This window comes from Rhinolophus sinicus, chromosome 13, assembly GCF_057876585.1.
Source record: "Rhinolophus sinicus isolate RSI-liver-muscle chromosome 13, RSI-T2T, whole genome shotgun sequence".
In the NCBI taxonomy this organism is placed as follows: Eukaryota; Metazoa; Chordata; class Mammalia; order Chiroptera; family Rhinolophidae; genus Rhinolophus; species Rhinolophus sinicus.
In genome coordinates this window covers 48,493,226-48,515,575 of record NC_142513.1, presented here as the reverse complement: position 1 = coordinate 48,515,575, position 22,350 = coordinate 48,493,226, and the positions used below count along the sequence as shown (strand labels likewise).

At 39.0% G+C, this 22,350-nt stretch overlaps 1 protein-coding gene across 2 annotated transcripts in view; it reads left to right on the top strand.

Annotated features, from left to right (window-relative positions):
* Positions 1-22,350, top strand: part of LOC109459061 (uncharacterized) — a 94,842-nt gene that overhangs the window by 19,378 nt on the left and 53,114 nt on the right. The window contains exon 7 of one of the 2 annotated variants that reach the window (XR_016018246.1): positions 170-22,315. The gene's annotated coding sequence lies outside the window, so the exon portion shown is untranslated. Of the gene's footprint in view, positions 1-169; positions 22,316-22,350 lie in introns of those variants that run through there. The other variant, XM_088789314.1, reaches the window with a different exon arrangement.

Below are 22,350 nucleotides of genomic sequence, written 5' to 3'. Positions count from 1 at the left end.
GTGCAGTAAGCGTGCCTCGTTTTGGAGATACTTAGCATCAGGATTGTGTGACCTGTTTCCATGAGTAGCAGTAAAGCGCCTGACTTGGAGATGATAAGCATGTTAGGAGGCATGGCTGTCTAATAAACCTGAGGTGTTTCATCTGCAATGTCTCCCTCTACTCTCCCAGGTGGTCAACATGTGGACAACAGGATCATAGATACCTTCTGCAGTGGTTCCATCCACAGCGTCACCCGCATGCTGTCATTATCCCCCCCTTTGGGAAGCTTATTGCGTCTGTCTTTCTCAAAGGGCACAATTTTTAAACACGTGTCCTCAGGAATAGAAGTGACCTGCTTTGTGGCAAGTAATTGCCGGGAATGTTAAGTATTCCTCGGTGCTCTGAATATATTGTGCTTTCCTCCATTGTTTTGTTTACCTCATTGCATTTTAATCCATGTTTTACTTGACAAATGGGAGTGAGATGTGTGTGTGGTAAATGTGCCATGGACACACTGGTCATGCCCCAAATTATAGCCAGGCTTTCTCTTAAGCTAAGAGTCTCCCATGGGCCATTTTGATACCAGTTGTAAGATAATTTGTTTCTCATTTGAATCATGAGCCCACAGTTGTTAGGTCCTAAACTAGATCTTCTTACGCATTTGTATTACCTGCAGTAGACCATCGGTAGTTTCCTTTTTACTAAACCTAGTAGGTTTCATTCTAGAATACGATCTGATCTGACTCTGACTGTACTTGACCTCTTCTCCAATGGCATCGGAGGACTCGGAAAGCCATCTTAACTCTGGGTGAGTAAGGGAGAGCCAGGCCCTCGAACTGACATTTTGAGCCATGGTGATGCTATCTTGGAGAACACATGGTTCCATCATTTTCTTGGTATCTCTGGAATTTTCTTCTTTGGGGATGGAGTAAAAAATTCAAGACACCGAAGAGATTTCCCTGTTATGTGTGGGCTTAATATAGATGGCTGTTTATTGGCAGTTTTTCATGGGCTGCTTCTGGAACATAAGCTGTACTGTAATCAAGGAACTTGAACTGCGTTGCCCAACCTGTCACAATGCACTGGCTTGACACTTAATGCATTGAAACAGGGTCACAAGAATGAATGGGTTATTAAGCAATTTGCAGGAAACTGGTCATCTACCCTCCATCTTCCATTCCTATTTATAATTCCTGGGCATGACAAGTGTTAAACATTTATATCATAATCTATCTTTTCTGAGCTTGTGTAAGTTTATATGGACTTCTTTTGACAAATATGCCATCATTATGGTACATGTTGTTTTGCAACTTTATGTTTGAATATATTGTGGACTATTTCCAAACCAATAAATAGAGCTTACTTACAGACTTGTCATTGGATGTAAAGTACATATCATAATGGGTTTATCCATTTCTCTGTTTGGGAAATGCAAGTTAACTGTTTTCACTGCTGCATATAATGTTGTAATGCTCAATTATATAACTATATTAATGCACTTGGGCTCCTAATTCTATAAGATAGATTTCTAGAGGTGGCATTGGTGGACCATCAGTTCTGCATACTCTTGATTTCAGTAGATATTGTTAAATTACCCTTGAAATGTTTTGTAGCTCAGCACACAGCTGTTGTGTGATGGCAGTGCTACTTTTCATTAAAACTTACACATGGTGGATGTTATCAATCCTTTTAAGTTTTTAGCCAATCTAATAGGTGAAAATACTGTTTTTAACTTATGTTGAACTTAAACAGTAAATGGCCATGGATTAAAAAGTCCAAATACATATAGATCATTTATTTAAAAAAAAAAACAATAGATCACCTTTCCTCCAATCACAAGAGTCATCCTGGTTGTAAGAGGTAGGTACCATTGACCTTTTCTAAATGTAGTACTTCTTGGAGGTTCATAAATTGCCTTAGTATACCTTATACCAGTGTTTATTTTTTTTTTTTGATGTTTCATTTTGGAAATAGATTTAGAGTTTCAAGAATCATACAGAGCACCCCCATATACTTACTCTTCACCCAGATTTTTTTCTGCAGTGTTGTGTTCTCTTTCTCTTAAGTATGTTCCCTCCCTTCCTCTTTCATCCACAATCCCCTCTGTCTCCCCCACCTTACTTGTTCTTTATGCAGTATTTGTAAGTTGCAGATACTATGTATTTAGCCCCAAATTCTTCAGCATTAACTTTCTGAGAGTCTATACTAGATTATATTAGCATTGGTATAGTTTTGTGAATCATGAAATTCATCAAGAGTACAAATATATATTAGTGTTCACTCCATAATCAGATCTCACTAGTTGTTCTCAGAATGTTCTTTACAGCAATTCCTCTTTCTTAGGACTCAGAGAAGTTTCCTGTCTGGAATTCAAGTGTCATGTTTCTTTAGTCTCATTTAATCTGCACAGTTTCTCATTCATTCTTTGTCTTCCACAACATTGGTATTCTTTTTTTTTAAAAGATTTTTTTTTTTTAATTAGGGAAGGGGAACAAGACTTTATCGGGGAACAGTGTGTACTTCCGGGACTTTTTCCAAGTCAAGTTGTTGACCTTTCAGTCTTAGTTGTAGAGGGTGCAGCTCAGCTCCAGGTCCAGTTGCCATTGCTAGTTGCAGGGGACGCAGCCCACCATCCCTTCTGGGAGTCGAACTGGCAACCATGTGGTTGAGAGCCCCGTGCTCCAACCAACTGAGCCATCTGGCCACCCAGGAGCTGAGTGGCAGCTCACTGGCTTCATTCTAGTTGTGGAGGGTGCAGCTCGCTGGCCCATGTGGGATTCAAATCGAACCGGCGACCTCGGCATTAGGAGCTTGGCACTCCAGCCACTTGAGCCATCAGGCCAGCTGGACATTGATATTCTTGGAAAGATGGCTAATAGTTATTTTTAATTAAAGTTTATTGGGTGATAATGATTAGTAAAGTTACATAGGTTTGAGGTGTAGAATTCTGTGTTACATCATCTATATGTCACGTGTGCTCACCACCCAGAGTCAGTTCTCCCTCTATCACTATATATTTGATCCCTTTACCCTCATCTACCATAAGATGTCTGAAACTTTGAATTTTCTGATGTTTCCTCGTGAACAGGAATAGGTTTTGTGTTTAGTGCATTTGGGGAAGGTGTACTTCATAACTGATGTGTGTGTACCTCAGTGATTCACGTCAGGTGGCAAATGATGTCACTTTGTCCTATTGGTGACATTAACTTTGATCACTTGGTTCAATTGGTGTCCACTAGGTTTCGCCCCTTTAAAGTGAATGTTTCTTTGTAATTAATAAATATTCTGTAGGGAGATCATTTGAAACTATGCACTATCCTATTTGCCATCAAACTTTTATACCATAGTTTTAATAGTCACAGGTGAATGTTAGCAGAATCCATGGTGACTTTGCTAAATCTGTTATTTGCTATGTCTGTTAGTTGGTGTCCTGCTCTAAGGAGGGATGTATGTATCCTGGCTTGTGCTAAATGTTCAACAAAGTATTTTTTTAACAGAGAATACCGAGTGAAACTGAGATGGCGATCCACGGGACAAAGCAGCGAGAGGGTTATGTTATCTAAAGTTCTTATCTAAACTGGGGAGCAGATGAGAGTGGCACATGGTTCAATTTACGAGGTGGGTGATGAAGTACATTCACGTGACAGGGAGAAGAGCATGTTTGGGGACTAACCGCCATCTTCACTAGCAGGGTGTCAACAGTTTTCTTGGACTGACTGAGGCAGTGCAGTGGGGCTCAGGTTCAGAGTCACTCTAGATCAATATTCGATGTGGATGGTAAATCTCCAGTAGTCCTCCCCATTTTTCTTGGTCATCCCTTTGTTTTCATAACCCTGTAGAGTGTCAGAGATCCGTGGTGAAGGAATGCGATTGGAGGGCCTATCTAAGGATGAGCACTCAGCTTTCTGTGTGTACGTATGTGTCACCTTTCACTGTCCGTCCAACCCTCTGAGGTCATGTCTGTGTAGACGACACTGACGGCCGCACTGGGTGTGTTGGCTAAAACCCATACATTCCTAAATTCTGTGTTCTCTGTAACCAGGGAGCTGGAAGCAGTTTACTAGTCATAATCCCGAATTCCATGCTACTGAAGTACGGTTTCCATAATAGATAAATTCTAAGTTTTGAAAAGTGACTTGGTTGAATTAATGAAATGCATCTTGAATATGATGTTTCAAAATCTGTCTCTGTGTTGCTGAGGTGCAGGCCACCTGATAGGAATTGAAATGCCATATCAGTATGTAAGTTGGGAACCAATGTGGTGTGTTTACAGAGGCACGGACGTGACCTAAGGCTTTGGCTGAAATGGTAATCTGATTGTCCCCTGCCCACTGTATCTGACTTTGCAGTTAGTCTTTAGTGACAGGCCTATTGCAGAGGCTCAGTAGATATTGTCATTAAATGCATAAAGAGAAAACGGAAGTGAGGCCAGAATTACTGATTGTAAACAAAGTATCAAGTGAATGAATGTGCAAATAAATGGGCAAACAAATGAGCAGTGAAGAAACTTGTCATCTAAAGAGGAAACAATTGAAGAAGTCAGTCAGGGATCAAGGGAAGACAATTCCCGTTTTACTATAAATATTATTGCTTTCACATATGTGATACAGGTATTTTGGAACTTTTGAAATCTTTCTGGCTAAAATACATCTTCTCTCCCATGAGGCCAAATATACTATTGTTTTGGTGTTGGTGTTATTAATATCATCTTAATAACATCATAAATTCAGTCTCAATCCAGCAAACCCTTCAAGTTTCCATGATATGAAGGGAATTAAAGTAAAAACAAATAGGAAATCGCAACAGAAAAGCACATTACTATTTAGTTATTCTCAGGGATGGTAATAGAAACTGTGCTGCCAACCCCTTTTACAGGATGAAATTGTAGAATAGTCCCAAAGAAAATGCACCCTCTCTAATTTCTCATCAAAATGGAAAGCCACGTGCCTCACCCTGGAGAGGCGGGCAAGGGGCCAGCATGGATCAGTCTTTTTCATGATGAAAGACACGTTCAAGTAGCCGCTGTGAACTTGAAATGAGGATGACGAGGAGAGTAAAGGCATATGAGCACCGAACACGGTGACTTCCCATTAAAGAGGCCCCGTCATGACGAATCTGTCCGATGAGAATGGGGCCATTTCTAGCAGGAGGAGCGTGAGCTTGACCGAGAAGTTTAAGGAGAAGACTGATTGTAGCCTCTTCTTTCTCCCTATATATCTCTCTAGTTTCGCTACTCTGATGAATCACTCGCACAAAACTCCAGACCTTTCTGGTAATTGGTTTAACTAGAACAGGACATTAAGTTAATCCCAAGGCAAAGCTGTACAACTCGTTAAAAATACTCCGAATGCATTTATCGCACAGTTTGAAATATTCTCTGCTACACTGTTCGAGCTAGTTCCTCTAGGAGCATGTAACAACTATGTTATCTTTAATTTTTCTACAAGATAATTAACTTCTAGACTTGGTATTTTGTTTAGCATCAAGAATTATAGACCCTTACAGATGTTTTGCTTCACAGATTCTCATTCAGCAAGGTACAGTGTTCTCAGTGCTTTGGGCAAAAATCATTGCCCCGCTCAATGGCTGTATTTTTTTCTTAAGATTTTTTTTTTATTATTATTGGGGAAGGGGAACAGAACTTTATTGGGGAACAGTGTGTACTTCCAGGTCATTTTCCAAGTCAAGTTGTTGTTCTTTTCAATCTTAGTTGTGGAGGGTACAGCTCAGCTCCAGGTGCAGTTGCCGTTGCTAGTTGCAGGGGGTGCAGCCCACCATCCCTGTGGGAGTCAAGAAATGGAACCAGCAACCTTGTAGTTGAGAGCCCACTGGCCCAAGTGGGAATTGAATCAGCAGCCTTCGGCATTATGAGCACAGAGCTCCAACCGCCTGAGCCACCGGGTCAGCCCCTCAATTACCGTATTTTATTTGTAACATGTCAACTGCTTTGGTTTGCAAAATTTCCAAATTTTGATTTCTACAGTACTTAAGTTTTCTATCGTTTCACATATTCAAATAACAGGATAAATATCACTGTGGCTAACACACTGATGAGTTAGAAAAATGGAGGTAAGAAGGCACGTTCCATGGTTATTTCAGTAGTTATATGAAAAGTGTCATACTCAGTTGGTTGACATGGGAGTGTTGAGAAGGACTTGGATTTAGGACGTATTTTGAAAGTATTGTCAGTCCTACTTGATAAAGTATTGGATGGTACTGCGTGAGACGAGACTATGATTCGATAGGATAATATGATCAAGGCCTCAGCAACTAGATGAATGGTGACACCATTTACCAGGCTGGGCAAGGTTGGGCTTCTCAAAATGCATGAGAAGAAAGAGATGTTTTACCAGTTTTATATCCATATTAAACACACAGGTTAAGATGTTGGTTATTAAGATGGAAATAGGACTGTGGGACTCGGGGACGACTGGGGACCGAGATCCTACTTTGGATTGATCAGCAAAGACCCGTACCAGTGGCCTGGGAAAGGATGAGGTCTAGAGATGGAGCGCGTGTGGAAGAAGGGATATATTCACCTGAAGCCTTCCTAGGATGCTCCAGCACTTAGCTAGGAGGAGGATCGTTACAGGAGGCTATCAGAAGTGTCCACGGTCTTTGAGGGAAAACCAATAGATTAGGAGTTTTTCACAGCATTGCAGGGACAATGAAGTTTGGAAGGAAAGAAAAAGAATATCACTGATGTTAAGTTTAGGTGTTGCATGGAGGGGGGGAGCGCAGGTAGTACTTGAACAGGCAAGGCCAAATCGGAGGACCCCTCTGAGTCTACGCTGTGCCCTGTGGTGACGTCCCCAGTGTCAGCCCGGCACAGACACGTGCTGTTTTGTGAATTGCTTGTATGAATAATAAAATGAGGATGCATGTTGGGTTTACAATTTGAGAACCTGTCAGCAGCATTCCATGTTATACACACATAGAATAGAACTCATTGTCTTCATTACATCTCCTCATTCTTCTAATAATCTCTGTGCAGCTTTTTCCTTCAAGCTCCCACTTGCTTTGTGCGTATCTGCTCCTGCATCCATGGGCCACGGTAGAATTTCTCACTCAGGCATGATTGCTCAGTAGTTGCAGATGCCTTGGCTTTCGTGAAATGTTCAGCAAAGACTGTTGAAGGAAGGGCTGCGGCCAGGGCCACCTCAGAGAAACAGTAACAATGTAATCGTGAACAAGTGAAAGAGGAGTGAAGAAATGATGGTGCTAGGAATCACGAGAGTGAAGCGAGATGGAATGTGCAGAAGGTAGAGTTTGGAGGGGAAGCGCTATGGGGACCAGGCCAAGGGGTGCTGAACCTACATGTAGAAATGAGTTCTAGAGGAAAGTAATGTCCATAGCATCACTGGAACACAATCTTTCCCACTTATGTCTGGAATAGTCCCAGAGAGAGAGTGATTGATTGATTGATTGATTGATTGATTGATTTTTACAGGAGAAAAAAATTTTATTTACATACATTCATACGGGAGCCTCCAAAAAATATGACATTCTAGAGATTCCTTTCTTGTACATTGTCATTGCCTAACTCATGCTTTAGAAACGAGTCTGGAAGTTTTCTGTCCAGCCTGTCTAAATGGTCACCACGTAATGTATCACATGCTTTATGTCCCTAAGTTTTCAGTTGCCAACTTTTATTTTTGTGTCTGTTTACCAGACCAGGAATAAAGAGCTCCTTTGACAGGGATAGTTTCCTATTCATAGGTAACATTCCATTACCTGACAGAGCCTAGCATGCAGCTGGTACATACATTTAATAACTGCATTGATGAAACTGCTTCTTTAGTGTGTAAATGAGTGAGGTTCAGATGAATGGGCCAGTCACTTAAGGGGCGAGGAAAATGAATGCTCATAGAGACCCAGCCTGAGGCAGCTCTTAAAGGATCTTTCCTGGGAGTGTCAGGGCCATGACCAGGGAAATATAGATTCTATAGACTCTGCTGAGGTGGAATGCAAATACAGAATATGGGATTGTAGCATTCTCTGCTGGGTTAGGCTTCATGGAGGAACATTCCTGGCTGAGGTATACATCCCTGTTGCTAGTTGTCGAGTTGCAGAATGGAACCTTTATCTTATTTCCTGCCTTCATGGCATGTACCAGTGGTACTCTTTGGTCTCCTATATTCTCTTAAACAACAGCAATGCAGAGACGAAGCTTTAGGGGTGGTAGATGTTTTCCTCTGGATCAAATCAGCATGTTTTATAGCTCTTTTATGTGCATTCTAGCCCTAGAAAATTATTTATTTCCTTTGTATTATGCACGCCTCTATTTTTATTTAGTTTTTCTTTTCAAAGAAGGAGAATCCTTTTATATAGAAAAAGCCAGTCTGATCATGTGTTTGGAAGGAGAAACAATAACACCTGAACCGGAGGGGAAGGATGAAGGGTGAGCACCACATTTGCCTGGTGAATCCATGACCCCATCTCCTATCCTGGGTAAAAGCGTCCCCAAAATAATGGATAAGCAAGCTGCATGTTGCACCTTTAGCCATCGTCAGCCTTTCAAATATCTGGTTTACACGAAAAGACAGAGGAAAGGCCAGAATAAAAACAAAAGGAAATAAACCCCCCTCAAGAGAAACAAAAAACTCACACTTTTTTACTGTTCAAGGCATGAGGTCAAAGGCTTATAGTACAGCGTCCCCTTTAAACAGTTACCCACATAGACATAATAGAAATGCCCACTCCCGGGCTTTGTAACATGCTGGGCCCTGGGGACGCTGCCATCGTGGAGGCCACCCTGCTGGGGTGGAGAAGCAGTGAACAGCAGAGTGGTTGGGATGGCCCACAAAGTCACTGCCCACATATGTGCTGGCGGGCCGCACGACAGCGGGGCTAGGGGACAGACACGCAGTCCTCTGTTCTCAAAGTTCCCTTGAAAGAGAGGAGCTGTTCTTGAGAGACTGTGGACTGATCCATAATAAGGCTTCATTGTAGGTGACGGTCACTTGCAAATGGCTGTCAATCATGAGAAGGAACAATATCATACAATCTATATGTGTGACTTTAGCGAGACCGGTCTCATCATAACACTGTACTTATAGTGCTGTCTTTGAACTTTCTAACTTAAAGATTCTTCCTTTGTGTATCTGTATGCCATCCTACCATGGATGCGAAGGATGACTGGTGTTCCCCAAAAGTATGGAAGTTCTACCCATCTCTGTGACCCAGCTCAGCGGTTTAGCGTTCTATTCAAGGAGCCTGCTGACTAATGGGGGTTGGGGGAGTTCGTGTTTCAAAGAATCACCAGGAGAGGCAGCAGAGAAGGGGGGATTTGTACGTGAGCCTCTCACATATTCCCTTTAGGTTCAGAAAGTCTAGAACTAGAGTAAGGAGACTCACTTGCATGGAGATTGGGAAGAGGTAAAAAAAAATGCCATCAGCAGGGAGCTGACCAAGTTGTCAGAGAGTGTTGGCTTGTAGAAGGACGTTTAAACTTGAGGTGAATAGGAGATGGGTCCCCTCTTCTTGCTTTCTGTCTGGCTTTTAATCTGTTATCCTGAGTAAGTTTAAGATTTCTTCTGACTTTATTACCTTCAGAAAAATACGGCTGTTGGTTCAATTTGGAGTAGGGATAGATTCAACCACAGCCCTGTTCAATTGTCTGACTCATGGTTATTGTCGTTCAGGATACTGTATCTTAGTGGAGAAAGCACTGGTGTGGAGTGAGCGTCTGAACGGGTCCATGCTGAAATGGTCAGCTTGGGATGCGGCCATGTACGGTGGCCCAGAAGTGTCCCGGGACTGGTCCCTGCCTTAATGGGAAGAACTATATGCAATGCATCCTGTTTGCTTCGTCTCCCCACATCAAACTCTTAAATGTCGTGCTTATATGCTTATCAGCAATACACTTACCAGTTTTTGTTCATTTTGTATTTTGTGTTCTGTCTCCTTTTCCCAAAATATATGTAATGAGCTCTGACTTGACAGGGATCTTATTTTCTATTAAGAGAACATTTTTCTCTTAATTGTAAGTTCCAGTTATACATACAGTTTAACCAACTGTGGTCACCATCGTCTATGTTAGATCCTCAGACCTTATTTATCTTAGAACTGAATACCATCCTTTCCCTGTTTCCCCCACCCTCAACCACTGTTATACTCATTTTCTATGAGTTTGACTTTTTTTGGTATGGTTTCATATATAGGTGATACCAGGCTGTATTTGATTTCTCCTTCTATCTGGCTTATTTCACTTAGCATAATGTCCTCCAGTTTCATCTTAACACAAATGATACAATTTCCTTCTTTTTAAGGGTTAATGATATTCATGTTGTGTGTGCGCCATACTTAACTTTTTTCATTTATCTGTTGATGGACACTTAGTTTTTTCCTATACCTTGTCTATTGTGAATAAAATTGCTATGAACATGGGAGTGCAGATATCTCTCTGAGATATTTTTTTTCCTTTGCATATATGCCCAGAAATGATCACTGCATGCTATGGTAGTTTCATTTTAATTTCTTGAGGAAACTTTATATTCTTTAACATAGTGGTTGTACCAATTTATATTCCCACCAATTGTGTACAAAGGTTCCTTTTTCTCTATATTCCCACCAGCATTTGCTGTCTCTTGTCTTTTTGATAATATACATCCTAATAGGTATGACATGATACCTCATCATGCTTTTGCTTTGAATTTCCCTCATGATTAATGATGTTGAGCATCTTTTTAAGCACCTGTTGGCCATTTGTATGACCTCTTTGGAAAAGTGTCTACTTAGGTCCTTGTCCATTTTTAAATTGAATTATATTTTTTCCTATTAAGCTGAGTTCCTTGTGTATTTTGGATATTAACCCCTTATCAGATATGTGGTTTGCAAAAATTTTCTCCCATTCTTTTTATTTTATTGATGTTTTCCTTTTCTGAGCAGAAGCTTTTTAGTTTTATGTAGTCTCAGTTATTTATTTTACTTCTGGTGCCAAATCCAAAATGTCACTGTCAAGATCAATGTCAGGGAGTTTACTGCCTATGTTTTCTTCTATGTGTTTTATGGTATCAGGTCTTACATTCAAGTCTTTAATCCATTTTGAGTTGTTTTTTGTGTATGGTGTAAGATGGGAGTCTACTTTCATTCTTTTACATGTGACTTTCCAGTGTTTCCAACACCATTTATTGAAGACACTGTCCTTTCTCCATGTACTCTTGGCTCATTGGTTTAAAATTAATTGACCATGGGCTTATTTCTGGTCTCTCCATGCTGTTCCAGTGATTTATGTATCTGCTTTTGTACTCATACCACACTGTTTTATTTACTATAGCTTTATAATATAGTTTGAAATCAGGACTTGTAATACATCTGGCTTTGTTCTTTTTCTCAAGATTGCTTTGCTATCCAGGGTCTTTTGAGCTCTCATACAAATTTTGGGATTGTTTTTGATATTTATGTGAAAAATGCCATGGGAATTTTGATAAAGATTGCATTGAAATGTAGATCACTTTGGGTAGTATGGATATTTTAACAATATTAATTCTTCCAATACATAAAAACAGAATTATTTGTATTCTTTTCCATTTCTTTCATCAATGTCTTATAGTTTTCAGTGTACAGATCCTTCATCTCTGGTTAAATTTATTTCTAGGTGTTTTATTCCCTTTGATTCCATTGTAAATGGTACTGTTTTCTTAATTTCTATTTCTGCTACTTTGTAGTTGGCGTATAGAAACAGAACTGATTTGTGAATATTGATTTTGTGTTTCAGAACTTTACTGAAATTGTCTGTTCTAAAAATGTTTTGATAGAGTCTTTGAAGTTTTCTATTACAATCATGCACCACATAATGACGTTTTAGTCAATGACGGACTGCACACGAGTACATGATGGTGGTTCCCTAAGATTATAATGGAACTGAAAAAGTCCTATCACCCAGTGATGTCATAGCCATCATATTGTTATAGGGTAACACATTACTCGTGTTTGTGGTGATGCTTGTATAAATAAGCCTATTGTGCTGCAGTCATATAAAAGTATAGCACATACAATTACAGCAGTTGGCTGTCCCCTGTAGGTTTTCAGCTTTTCACTACTAAGTGTGACGTTGGCTATGGGCCTGTCTTATATGGCCTTTATTATGCTGAGATACCTTCCTCTATACCCACTTTGCTGAGAGTTTTTATCATAAATAGATGTTGATTTTTTTCATGTGCTTCGTCTGCATCTATTCAAATAATTACATGATTTTTATTCTTCCATTTTGTTAATGTAGTGTGTCACATTGATTGATTTGTGGATGCAAAAGCATCTATGAAAATCCCTGGAATAAATTTCACTCCATAATGTTGTATGATCCTTTGAATACATTGTTGCATTTTGTTTGCTAAGATGTTATTGAGGATTTTTGCACCTATGTTCATCAGGGATATTGACCTATAGTTCTTTTGTATTGTACTTGTCTGGTTTTTGAATCAGGATAATGCTGTCCTCATAACATGAGTTTGGAAGTGTTCCATTGTCTTCTTTTTTTGGAAGAGTTTGAAAAGGATAGGTATTAGTTCTTCTTTAACTGTTCGGTAGAATTTACCAGTGAAGCCATCTATGCTAGACTTTTTTTTGTTGGGCACTTTTTTTGTTGATTCAGTCTCCTTTATACTAATTGATCTGTTCAGATTTTCTATTTCTTCATGATTCAGTCTCGGTACATTGTATGTTTCTAAGAATTTATCCATTTCTTCTTGGCTGTCGAATTTGTTGGCATAGAATTGTTCATAGTATAGTCATGTATCTCATAACAGTGTTTCAATTAACAACGAACCACATGTGCACGAGTGGTCCCATAGGATTATAGTGGAGCTGAATAATTCCCATTTCCTTATGTCCTAGTAGCTGTCCTAAGATTGTTGCATGACATGTGATTGTTTTGTGCCAGTTTCAGTCTATGGGTAGTAATGCTATCAGTTGGAAATGCCTGGTAAGTTCCTCACAGACGTGTCCCCTTTCTAAACCAGTGTTATGACTGGACTGACCCTTGTGATTCTTATTAGAGTGCAGGATACCCGTTAGAAACTTTGAAGAAAAAAGGGGTTTATTACTTTCAGGTCCTGGAGCATAGAAGCTACCCCAGGGGGTACACAGTGACTCTTAGATAAAGGTCATGGGCCTGGGGTTGTGCTTTTACTGGGGTCGAGGCTGGGGGCATAGGCTTTTGCAGGCTCACTCTTTAGTGGTATATTTAAAACATAAGAGTGAGACTTTTTTTTTTTTAATTGGGGAAGGGGTACACTTCGGGGTACCCCTTCGGGATATTAGGGGTACACTAATTCGGGAACAGTGTGTATTTCCGGGACGTTTTTCCAAGTCAAGTTGTTGTCCTTTCAGTCTTAGTTGTGGAGGGCACAACTCAGCTCCAGGTCCAGTTGCCGTTGCTAGTTGCAGGGGGCACAGCCCACCATCCCCTGTGGGAGTTGAACTGGCAACCTTCTGGTTGAGAGCCCGCGCTCCAACCAACTGAGCCATCCGGGAGGCAGCTCAGCTCAAGGTGCCGTGTTCAATTTTAGTTGCAGGGGGCAGAGCCCACCATCCCTTGCGGGACTCGAAGAATTGAACCGGCAGCCTTGTGGTTGAGAGCCCACTGGCCCATGTGGGAATAGAACCTGCACCCTTCGGAGTTAGGAGCATGGAGCTCTAACCGCCTGAGCCACCGGGCCGGCCCAAGAGTGAGACTTTAAAACACAGGAAGAGAAAAAAAAGAAGTGGCCCAAATGGTCAGTTACCAAAATCAACTGTGATCGAAAACAAAGGAGCCTCAGCAAGGGGAAGTGGCCTGGCTCTTTATCTCATCCTGTGGCTGGCACTGAGCTTATTCCAGTTAGCCTCTGTTGAAGTGGATGCCCCTTTGAAATGGGTGCCTCAGCAGCAAAATGTTAAGTCAGGCACTTGGGTTACAAAAAGCAAAACCAGCTGTTGGCTTGCACTACAGTTGTTCACGTGTTTGTGGTGATGCTGGTATACATATACCACCTGTGCTACCAGTCCTGTAAGAGTGTTTAGCACGTACATACCACTGAGCTGTGTGTAAGTGCACAGTGGTGTTCACTCAATGACGTGTCACCCAAGGACACACTTCTCAGAACATGTCCTCCTTGTCATGAAGCGGCATATGGCAATGGTCTCTTATGATATTTTGTGTTTCTTTGGTACCAGTTGTCATGTCTCCTCTTTGATCTGTAGTTTTAGTTGAGTCTTACCTCTTTTTTTCTTGGTAAGTCTAAAGGTTATTCTATTTTGGTTATCTTTTTAAAAACATAGCTCTTAGTTTCATTGATCTTTTCTATTGTCTTTTTGGTCTCTATTTCTGCTCTGATCTTTGTTATTTTATTTTTTCTGTTAACATTGGGCTTAGTTTTTTTTTAATTAAAGTTTATTGGGGTGACAATGGTGAGTAAAGTTACATTGGTTTCATGTGTACAATTTTGTAATACATCACAAATTGTGGTTTGTTTTTGTTTTTTGTAGTTGCTTGAGATACAAAGTTAGTTTAAGATCATTTTTTTTCCTTCATGTAGGTGTTTATCATAATAAACTTCTTACTTAGAACTACTTTTGCTACATACCATACATTTTGCTTTTTATACCTGCATTTTTGTTTGTCTTAAGATGTTTTTTGTCTTTTAATTCCTTTTACTCATTGGTTGTTTAGGAGCATGTTGTTTAATATTTATATATTTGTAAATTTATTAGTTTTCTTGTAATTGATTTCCAGTTTTATATCATTGTGGTCAGAAAAGATGCTTGATATGATTTCAATCTTAAATATATTAAGACATTTTGTGGCCCTCTGCTGCTGTTATATCATGTTTCCTCTTTCTCTCTCTCTGTTTCTCTTCCATCTGAAATAATGTGTAGTTTAAGTCCTGTGTTTTCTTACTAGTATTCTGTCCGGGTGATCTGTTGTTGAAGTGTTAAATGTGGATACTAAAGTCCCGTGCTATTATTGTATTGCTATGTATTGCACCCTTTAGGTATTTAATATTTTCTTTATATATTTAGGTGCCACTAAGATGTATAAGTACTTACAATTGTCATATCTTCTTGATGAATTGACCCTTTTATCATTATATAATGACCTTCTTTTTCTCACCTTACAGTCTTTGGCCTAAAGCTCATTTTGTCTGATATAAGTATAGACATCCCTGATTTATTTTGCTTTTCATTTGCATGAAATATATTTTCTATCCCTTCACTTTTATTCCATGTGTGTCCTTAAAGTTTAGGTGAGTCTGTTTTAGACAATATATTGTTGGGTGTTGTTTAGTTATCCATTCAGCCACCATGTCTTTTGATTGGAAATATTAGTCCATTTACATTTAATGTAATTATTCCTAGGTTTGGACTTACTATAGCTATTTGTTAATTTTTGTCTCGTTGTTTTGTAATTCCTTTGTTCCTTTCCTCCTCTCTTTCTCTATTCTTTTGTGATTTGATTTTTGTAGTAGTAGTAGTAGTAGTAGTAGTAGTAGTAATATGCTTTAATTCCTTTCTATTTATTTATTTATTTATTTATTTATTTATACATTTTGATGTATATGGTATAGGCTGCTGCTTTTGGTTAACCTGAGGCTTACATAAAATAGATTTTATGTATAACAATCTATTTAAGCCAATAATAACTGCATACCAATGTTCCCTCACCCCAACGTATTATGTTTTGATTTCATGATTTGCCTGTTTACATTGTTTTTCCATTAACAAATCATTGTAGTTATAGTTATTTTTAAAAATTTAAACCTTCATTCTGGGGTTATAAGTGGTTTCCCCACCCCCAATACATTAGAATATTCTGAATTTAACTATATATTTACATTTACCAGTAGGTTTTATATTTTCCTTTTAATAATTGCATTCTTTTGTTTCTGATTGAAGAACAACCTTTTACATTTCTTTTAAGGCTGGTCTTTCAGATTTTGTTTCCCCAGAAAACTCTTTAGCTCTTTTAATTCTGAAGAACCCCTTTGCTGGGTAGTGTTTTTCATTGGCAGTCTTTTCCTTCAGCACTTTGAATATGTTATCCTATTTCTTTCTCTCCTGCAAGGTTTCTGTTGAAAATTTGCTGCTGGTTTTAAGGGGATTCCTTTGTATGTAACAAGTTGCTTTCTCTTGCTGCTTTTAAGATTATCTCCAAGTCTTTAACTTTTGACAATTTAATTATAATATGTCTTGGTGTGGGTCTCGTTGGATTCTTCTGCTTTGGGATTTTTCTTGTTTGGTATTCTTTGGGATTCCCGCGTGTGGACATCGCTTTCTTTTCCCACGTTAGAGAAACTTTCAGCTATTATTCAATTAAATAAGCTTCCCGCTCCTTTATCTAGGGAAATACTGGTAACTGAGTTTTATTATTTTGGAATGGGCTGGAGGGAGAAGGAATGAAAGGTGTCTGCCTCCTTCCCTGGTCTCTGGAAAAAATTACAGCCAGACCTAGGTACCTGCTAAATTAGAAAGAAGACTGGCCTTCAGGCAGCAGCTTTTAAAGTTTGCAGATAAATCTCTTTCAGAAAAAGACTGTGAGAAGTTGGGCAATTTTGCCTGTTCCCTCTTTGCAGACCCCCAGGGTGATAGCCTTGGTGAGTGCTTGCATGCCTGTTAAGAATTGCTTTTTTGTTGCTATACTATTCTAAGTCTCATTGACATAAGCTTCATTAGCTTGTAGAGCTAGGGGTTTTGTGAATCCATCTCTGTGGTAGGAGTCTTAAAAATTGGGGTGCTAGATGGGGGGAAGCCCTTTGTTCCTCAGGGAGAAGCTAGAAGTTGGGTTCCCCCTGATCCTATGGTGCTGTGCTGGGGTGGTGTTTATGGTAAGAGTGTGTCTCCATCTGTTTATTTTTTTACCTGTTTTGGTGTAATTTTTAAAATATATATACCTGTTTTCTCATTTGTCCAATGTGTGGGAGTCATTCAGCTAGTTTCTGGATCTCATTCAGAGGGAATTCCTCCACGTATACTGTGTGTTCGTGGGTAGACGGGAGTTCAGGAGCTTCCTATGTCACAATCTTGGTTGACTCCCAGTTCCTAAAGTTTTGAATTTTTCTTCTCAGTTGAAATTTTTGCCTTGGCTCTAATATCTATTTTTCCAAATTTGAAGTATTTTCTTCAATAATATTTTATTATTATTCTGAGTTTTCCTAGCCTTGGGTGAGAGGTCACATTTTTAATGACAGTAAAAATGTTTCTCTCTGTGAAATCTCCTCCTGAGGTCTGGAACTATTATTCTAGGGTTGCATTTCAATCCTGTGCTGGCTAAACTCTTTCAATAAGCATTGCTTAACTTTAAAGCGAACTAAATTAAGAACATATAATTGTGGAAAGTTAGAGAAACTTTCATTACCTATGCAAATTTAATCAGTTACACAAAAGTATAAATCCTTCACTGATTTTTTTTTAAAGATACTTTAGTTTCGAAGCTTAAATAAAAATACAATTTCAAAAAACGATACTTTCTTGCATGAATTTCTAATTTGCGTTATTTTATATTCTATATCAGTTGAATGATTTTAAACCTTTTTAGACTTATTTTTTGGCCTAGTCTATGGTTGGTCTTGGTAAGTGTATCATAGACACTTGAAAAAAGTATATTTATTCTAAAGTTGTTGGTGAAAGTGTTGTATCAATCCCCATTAGGTTATTGTGTTGTTCTTGGGATGGTTAATATTGATCTTAACCTCTATTGTGTCTTGTTCCTTAAATTAAGGAAAGAGTAGAGTGAAAAATCACATATGATTGTGGATTTGTCTGTTACTCCCTTTATTTCTGTCAGTTTCATTTCATGTAATTTGAAAATCTGTAATTAGTCACATGAACATTAATGATGGCTACATCTTCCTTGTAAATGGACCCTCTTCTATTATGAAATGTATAATATAAGAGTGTATTACCAGAGATAATACACTATTTTGAAGCTTACTTTATGGTGAAGAACCGTTGTTTTTCAGTCTAGTTGTATAGGACACAGCTCCCTGGCCTGTGCTGGTATTATGAGCCTTGCGCTCCCCCCAGCTGAGACAGTCTGTCACCAGTTGTCGGTTCGGCCGCTTATGGAAGCTCTCACTGGCTGCCGGCCACTCACGATGGCCACCGGCCACTCACGATGGCCACCGGCCACTCATGATGGCTGCCGGCCACTAATGCTGGCCACCGGCCATTCACGCTCATGGCACCACACGGTAGCCCACAGCAGCCCACGGCAGCTCACACCGACCTCCGGCTGCTCACAATGGCTGCTGGCCCCTCACACTGGCCAATGGCCACTCATGCTCATGGAACCACACGGTAGCCCACGGCAGCACATAGCAGCCCACGGCAGCTCACACCGAGCTCCAGCTACACACGGCAGCCCAGCTCCAGGGAGAGCCGTTGTTCACAATCAAAGTTGTAGAGGGTTCAGCTCACTGGCCCATCAAACCCGCGACCTTGGCATTAGGAGCACAGCACTCCAACCACCTGAACCACCAGGTCGGCCCAAAGAACTTTCTTTAGTACCAGGACTACTAGTGGTAATTTTTCTCAGCCCTCTTTATTAAGGGGTATTTTTATTAATATAGAATTATGGTATACCTTTAAAGAGAATATCCCACAGTTGGCTTGTCTTTGTTGGATATAACCATTTCCTTCTAACTTGTATAGAGAATAGTTGAGATGGAAGTGTTGGCTAGCTAAGAAGGGTGTGACAGATGCTTTAACAAAAGATAGTTATGGAGAACTCTTAGCTAGAAGGTTTGTTTCATGTCTTGCTCTCTGTGCCGCTTTCACAGTTTTGATAACATGAGCTCCTTTGACAGGGAATCAGTTTTGTTTATAGTCTTGTCTCACCCAGAAAGTCCTACAGAACATAATCATTCCATATTTTTAAGTGGCTAGTTTTGCTTTCATGGTTTTACAATAAAATAATAAGTTAGAGAATGAATGGATGACTGTTAAAGAGAAAAGGCAATGTAAAAAGATAGGGGTAAATTAATGTTAGAAACATCATTTTGTTTAATTGATAATGCTTCCATAGTCAAAGCATAGAAATATGGAATATTTTGTGACTTGTGCTGTGTTGTAAATGTGTGATGTGAGTTTTCTTAACACAGAATTGATCCAGCTTTTGAAATACCGTGATTTTATTGAAGATAAGTGGGACATACTCGTAGTCACCTCGCAACCTCTGAATTTGGGGAAGATAGAATTAGTCCTCTAGTTGTATCTGTTTGATTTTAATGGCATAGTTTTTCACCTTGGCATGACTCTTACATGTCAACTCCCATGACAATCATGCAGGAAAGGGGAACTGTGACAGTTTTTGTAATGTACACCATCACCAAAACATAGTACTTTTCTTCTTTGACCTTGTGAGAAATTTAGAAACAGTATTCCAATGGACATGTAAGGTAAATAAGTTTCTGTGGGAACAGAAGTGCTCAGTTTTGAGAAATTCTTTGATTGGTGGTGTGATGTCTTATGTTAATGATTCTAAAAGTTGGCCCAATTGTACTTTTATCTATCAATTTATTTTTCATAATCTATCTGTATATCTCTACCTATTAACTATCTGTCTATCTAATTATCTATCTGGCACCCATTTTATTATCTATTTGTCTGCCTATCTATCTCCTATCTATCCATCCATCCATCCATCCATCCATCCTGCCCTTAGGTAGAAGAGGCAGAAGGTGACAGTAATGCAGACTCCATGGAGTTACCTCCCATGTGAAAGAACAGTGGTGAACACTCTGCTATCAGAGTGTGCAAGCAGCCAGATACAGTGTGTAATTCAATGAGTGTGGCTGTGTTTCAATAAAACTTTATTTACAATAGAAGTCTGTGAGCTTTAGTTTACCAATCCCTGAACTAGAGCATTGGTTAAACCAGGACCTGAAAAGTATCAGATTAACTCAGCCACATGGTAAAAATATTTGGGAATTATTTCCCCACATTATTTTCATGAAAATTATTTTAGCTCTTTTGCTAAATCTCATTTGTAAGAAAATAACATAGTAGCCTAAACAATGTGAAACCAGAACTGTATAAGGGATTGGAGTGCTATGAACCCCCTTCCACTTATTACTCACAAATTATCCTTGAAACTTGAACATATTGCTCCCACATTCTATCTATAAAGTGCCCAAGGAATTAGTGCCCACAATCTTGCCTTCCTTTTTTTTCCTTCAGCAAAGTTGGAATCAAAATGTATCTTTCAGCTTCCTTGATGGTAGCCAACCTCCTTTGGCAATGACTCCAGTCCATTTTGACGTCATCTGAAAAGTTGTAATTGTTTCAACATCTCATAATAAGATTAGTATATTCCAAAGCTACTATTTAACCTAGTTTTTAAAAATGTGAAAGAGTAAACAATATATGAACATGGCCTACGGATACAATCTTCAATCCAGTTGAACTGGATTTTCCAAGCTGGCGTTCACTTGTCCATGTCATCTGTAGTGGAGGGTGTAGAGGAGAGAAAGAGAACCTACAACCTGCTAATTTCAGATTAAATTTGGGCTACTTCTTATTTTACAGTCACTTTTAAAAATGTATATGTATGTTTACTTGAAACTTATGTGACCAATTTAGTGTTAATATTCTGTGAAAGTCCAACTCAAATCAATTAGAAATTCTGAGACAAGCATCCCGTACAACAGTGGGAAAGCACATACATAAAGAAACCCGAAAAGAAAAGTATTATGAAATGCCAAGACCATAGAAAATTATGCCCGACTGCATCAATCTTTATGATGAAATAATTAAATATATATGGAATAATGATAAGTTATGAATCTGTAATGAAATAATTAAATGTGTGTGTGTCTATGTGTACACACACACAATGAAACAAATTGCTTGTCCTTTTTTCACCTATCAGATTAATGGGTACATTTGTTAATAAAATGTGGAGACTTTGGGACTCCTGGCATGTTACAATCTTTCCAAAAGACAGTGGAAAATATGTATTCGATGGAAATTAGCACAATTTGACTTAACAATTTTATTTTTAGAAATTTACCTATGGGATGTAATAGGTGGTGTTCTAAGATGATATAAACTCAAGGGTACTCATTGCAGTCTTAGTTATTATTGTAAAATTGTAAGTAACCTGTTCATCAAGTCACAATGATTGGGAAAATAGTGATGGTACATTTATCCAATTGCATCATGTTCAGTTAAATGTGGTCATGTGTGTTCAAATTAATTGATATGAAAATCCAGGGTTTTCAAAAGTTCATTTTCTCACCAGTTATGAGTACTAACTGTTTGAGGCATTGATTTTGTATTTCACTCATGTAAAATGATATATGTATGTGCTTGTTTCGATATGGTCAATAAACTAATTTTATAGGAAGAATATTCAAAGAATGCTGGTAGTGAGTTCTGGTCATTATTTTAGCATTTCATTTGTGTGCGTGTGTGTGTGTTGTATATAGTTTCAAACATGTATTACAATTTTATATATGAGTTCTTAGTATATGTACTATATGCTAAGATAAATACTATTTCATAGATTATCTCCTTTAACTCTTATAATAACCATGCAGAGTAGGATGTTAATTTGCTGAGTTTGAGGCTGAGTGCAATTCATCCCACTGTTGACAACTTAAGCAAAAATCACAACTCTATAGTCCCGCAGCCTTTAGAAGGCAGTGATTAAAAATACTTATACTTTGCTAAATCTTTTGAGCAAGACCATGTTTGGGGGAAGAATGTGCATTTCTGAGGCATATCCATTCTCGCTTTGTCCTTAGAGTGGGAGCCATGAAAATTCTCAAGTGCAAATCTTCAGGCTAAAAAGTATAAGTATTTAGACATAACTTACACAGATGAAACCGATGAACAGGGCATTGGTTTGTGGAAAATCCCATGGTCTAAACCTACAAAGAATGACCTCTAGAAATATGTGATGCCACAGCCTAGGAGATGGGGCATTGTTCCTCAGTAGAAGCCATTTCATATAACACAGAGATGACATGGGGACACATACCAAAGTCCAAGAGATATGGCCCAAAAGAGGGATATCATATCACTAGATTGACGAAACCAACTTTGGAATAGACCTAATGACAGGCGAAATCAAGACAAATGCTACAGATTGCAGGGAAAGGCCAATGAGGATCTCAGAGTGAAGAAGCAGTCCCCATCTGATACACATTTAAACGTTAGAATCTTATGTCTAACGTATTCTTAACACTGACTGCTTCAGTGAAGTACCAAATGTGCTGTTACTGTTCTAACTTTTCCTTTTTATCTCTGGTATTTTGAGGGGAATTGGACTATCTGAGATACCGCCCTGGGGTCTGGAATGTTGAGGACACTGAAGGAAGAAGATAACCACAGAAGGAGAAAGCACACCCACTGGTAAGGCTGCGTCTGTCACAGGCTCTCCATGGCAC